Here is a 5,000-nt window from a genome sequence, read left to right as displayed (position 1 = left end):
CCACATGCAATACCTCCATCTATGCGAATCTGACAACACTACGTCCGCCATGTCGAGCGCACCACAAAACACAGCGCCATCTGTAGGTCTCCCGCGGCATGACGTCCTGCAACGACGATACCGCCATCTATGAGACGCCAAGCCGACCAAGACATCGATGGGCCCACAGTGCCCATCTTTCGACCCCACCCACAAAGCCTGCGTCCTCTGTCGACCACAGCACCCCAACGCCAGCGCCTCTGCCGCACGAAATCGTGGACCGGCAATCACTCCACCTGCGCCCCACTCCAACCGCCCAACTCGCAACTCCAGCGGATGAACGGCGGACTTTTCCCGCAGTCGCAATGTGCAATCCACCCCTATAACATGCGTTTCATGAAGAGTTATCTCCAATATGCGACATTCCCGCTGTCCCTATACATGAGCTGCGGGCTGTACCAGTTACGAGCTAGAGACGCGACCGCGTTGCTCTCTGTACGAATGCCGATGCTGAGCGGTCAGCTAGGAGGCGCTCCATCCATGTCGGTACCGGTGAGCGTTGCACTCGCAGTCGCAAGAACGTACGGCAAGTATATTACCTGGAAGAGTCAATGACAGTCCACGCCCCCCTGCGTGGGAAGAGTCTTTCTAGGCCATGACCCACCGGAAGGGCGCAGCGTCCCCCACCCCAGACATGTGACGTCACACCATCGGTATTGACGACTAGACTGATTCCTTATAATCATTTGCCATACACCGGTGGAAGCTGCCGAGACGAGTAACTACATAGCGGGCTCGCCGTGTCACTAATGTACAGAGATACAACAGTTTCGACTGGAACCGGATTAAACGTATACACGGCGCTGATTAGTAATAGATAGAGCCATCAGAATACAGATAATGTATACAACTGTCCGTATACATGCTGAAAGACTCTGCTCACAATCACAACCACACGTCAGCCACACACCCTTATCACGCACTACTCTCTGCCTGTAACACGCACACAGACAATATGTAAGCACCAGCATGGAACAACACCCAGTGCATCCTCTCCGCCACATTAGACAATCCACACTGTCATAACCAGACTGGGAGGTCCACTCAGAAAACAGAATATCCCACCCACCCGACAACCACCATTGCTCAGCCAAGCCACCAACACCCACACATGTCCTACACAGGGGTGCACCCAACATCACAATACTGCCTCCTCTCACAGCACACAAACAATGGCAGGAATGAAAGACACAGGTCTGCCACAAGCATGGAATGAGAGCGCCGCCTGTCATGAGCCAAAGGTGCATCCTGACGTGGCAAATCAGATGATGCCGCAGGCATCCACTTACTATAATCACAATCAACAAACCGGCCGCCCCGCCCCGCCCCCCATTAAACCTTTCCTTACAACAATGTGTACCTTAACCTAACCTATATCGTACCGTAACCTAACCTATATCGTACCGTAACCTAACCTATGTCGTACCGTAACCTAACCTATGTCGTACCGTAACCTAACCTATGTCGTACCGTAACCTAACCTATGTCGTACCGTAACCTAACCTATGTCGTACCGTAACCTAACCTATGTCGTACCGTAACCTAACCTATGTCGTACCGTAACCTAACCTATGTCGTACCGTAACCTAACCTATGTCGTACCGTAACCTAACCTATGTCGTACCTTAACCTAACCTATGTCGTACCTTAACCTAACCTATGTCGTACCTTAACCTAACCTATGTCGTACCTTAACCTAACCTATGTCGTACCTTAACCTAACCTATGTCGTACCTTAACCTAACCTATGTCGTACCTTAACCTAACCTATGTCGTACCTTAACCTAACCTATGTAGTACCTTAACCTAACCTATGTCGTACCTTAACCTAACCTATGTCGTACCTTAACCTAACCTATGTCGTACCTTAACCTAACCTATGTCGTACCTTAACCTAACCTATGTCGTACCTTAACCTAACCTATGTCGTACCTTAACCTAACCTATGTCGTACCTTAACCTAACCTATGTCGTACCTTAACCTAACCTATGTCGTACCTTAACCTAACCTATGTCGTACCTTAACCTAACCTATGTCGTACCTTAACCTAACCTATGTCGTACCTTAACCTAACCTATGTCGTACCTTAACCTAACCTATGTCGTACCTTAACCTAACCTATGTCGTACCTTAACCTAACCTATGTCGTACCTTAACCTAACCTATGTCGTACCTTAACCTAACCTATGTCGTACCTTAACCTAACCTATGTCGTACCTTAACCTAACCTATGTCGTACCTTAACCTAACCTATGTCGTACCTTAACCTAACCTATGTCGTACCTTAACCTAACCTATGTCGTACCTTAACCTAACCTATGTCGTACCTTAACCTAACCTATGTCGTACCTTAACCTAACCTATGTCGTACCTTAACCTAACCTATGTCGTACCTTAACCTAACCTATGTCGTACCTTAACCTAACCTGTATTGCGCCTTAACCTAACCTGTATTGCGCCTTAACCTAACCTGTATTGCGCCTTAACGTAACCTGTATTGCGCCTTAACGTAACCTGTATTGCGCCTTAACGTAACCTGTATTGCGCCTTAACGTAACCTGTATTGCGCCTTAACGTAACCTGTATTGCGCCTTAACGTAACCTGTATTGCGCCTTAACGTAACCTGTATTGCGCCTTAACGTAACCTGTATTGCGCCTTAACGTAACCTGTATTGCGCCTTAACGTAACCTGTATTGCGCCTTAACGTAACCTGTATTGCGCCTTAACGTAACCTGTATTGCGCCTTAACGTAACCTGTATTGCGCCTTAACGTAACCTGTATTGCGCCTTAACGTAACCTGTATTGCGCCTTAACGTAACCTGTATTGCGCCTTAACGTAACCTGTATTGCGCCTTAACGTAACCTGTATTGCGCCTTAACGTAACCTGTATTGCGCCTTAACGTAACCTGTATTGCGCCTTAACGTAACCTGCATTGCGCCTTAACGTAACCTGCATTGCGCCTTAACGTAACCTGTATTGCGCCTTAACGTAACCTGTATTGCGCCTTAACGTAACCTGTATTGCGCCTTAACGTAACCTGTATTGCGCCTTAACGTAACCTGTATTGCGCCTTAACGTAACCTGTATTGCGCCTTAACGTAACCGATATTGCGCCTTAACGTAACCTATATTGCGCCGTAACGTAACCTATATTGCGCCGTAACGTAACCCACATTGCCCCTTAACGTAACCCACATTGCCCCTTAACGTAACCCACATTGCCCCTTAACGTAACCCAACACACGTTGGGCCTTAACCCAACACACGTTGGGCCTTAACCCAACACACGTTGGGCCTTAACCCAACACACGTTGGGCCTTAACCCAACACACGTTGGGCCTTAACCCAACACACGTTGGGCCTTAACCCAACACACGTTGGGCCTTAACCCAACACACGTTGGGCCTTAACCCAACACACGTTGGGCCTTAACCCAACACACGTTGGGCCTTAACCCAACACACGTTGGGCCTTAACCCAACACACGTTGGGCCTTAACCCAACACACGTTGGGCCTTAACCCAACACACGTTGGGCCTTAACCCAACACACGTTGGGCCTTAACCCAACACACGTTGGGCCTTAACCTGCTCTGTAATTGTCATACGACGCGTTAAATTAGTGTAGTGTTGCCTAACTGCAACCCCCGCAATATAGTTTGCTACTCGCACTGCCCGGTCCCCAGTGTATCGCTTCATGTTAAACACCTTGCAGCTATACACTGTAATGTGGATGGCAGCAGGACGTACATGCTCAATGCCCTTTGCAGTTGTTCATTGGCATTTGCAGTTGTTCATTGGCATTCGCATGTGCGAAGCACTTAGCCTACGCTGTGGTACGGCCTGTGTCAACTGTCCGCTGATGTTGTACGTCCAAATCACACACTGTACTGCACATTGGTCCTCATGTACTGAATGATACATCGTGGTACATGTGACCGTACAACGACTGCGCCAACAACGGCGAACCATGCGGTCCAAATGTTGTGCACTCAGCTACGTGTCGTCTCCCTATAAGAGCTGGATTGCAGTGTGGTATGCCCTGGATGGCGATCAGCATGAGCCGTCTGTTGATGTAGTGGCGCGTGTTGTCAGACGTAGTCGTCTCTTCTCACACACCGTGATAGCATGGTGCACTGCGTTCCACATCTGCGACATGCGACAGAGGCCGGTTGACAGTCGTTCGCGCAATGGACATCGCATACGTACGGGGGCCACCTTCCACGTGTTCGCGAAGCGTGCACATGTTGTTGCGTGTATGTGGGCAGACATAGTGTGTCGTGACACCTGACACAGGCATGCAACAATCGTTGAATTTGCAAATGGCGATGGACGCCTACGTTTGCTGGTGACGTTATGCAAATGAACAACTGGTAAACCGTTGTGGTGCGGTTGTTCTCGCTAGAGGTGAATCAGTGATGGCGACGATCGGTTGAGCTACCAACCGGTTGTTCCAGCGATACCCACCATGCCCACGAACGTGAATGGCATCTGGGTGTGAAGCGATACGCGGCGGTGGCTGGGTGGGACCGTCCCCGGCCGGTGAGGGGGGGCCTCCCGGCGTGCTGGCCGCGCGGTGCGTGGGCGCACGCGCTACAGCCGGCTGGTGGGGGCGGCCAGTGGCAGGCGCGCCGGCCGACGGAGGCGGCAGGCGGCGCAGCTGCGCGCCGGCGCACCCTGCACGCGGCGCCGTGCGGCCAAAGTAGGTCCTCGCGGGCCCGGTGCGAAGCGCGGTGGACATCTGCAGTGTGCTGGTCCGATTGAGGACTGTGTGCGCTGAGGATGCGCCGCCGCCCGGCGCTCGGCGCCGCGACGCCGTCTGCTGCTCGGTCGCCTCTGCGGTTCTCGCAGGTGGTTTGTATCGCAGCTGTGCGGACGTGTTGGCGCGTGCGCTGTGCTGGGAGAGTTCGCTTCGGCACCCAAGTGGGGCTTTTGTCCTTCTGTGGCGCTGGCGTT

The sequence above is a fragment of the Schistocerca americana genome, unplaced genomic scaffold, assembly GCF_021461395.2.
Source record: "Schistocerca americana isolate TAMUIC-IGC-003095 unplaced genomic scaffold, iqSchAmer2.1 HiC_scaffold_297, whole genome shotgun sequence".
Taxonomy (NCBI): domain Eukaryota; kingdom Metazoa; phylum Arthropoda; class Insecta; order Orthoptera; family Acrididae; genus Schistocerca; species Schistocerca americana.
Note: the sequence above shows the minus strand (reverse complement) of the source record.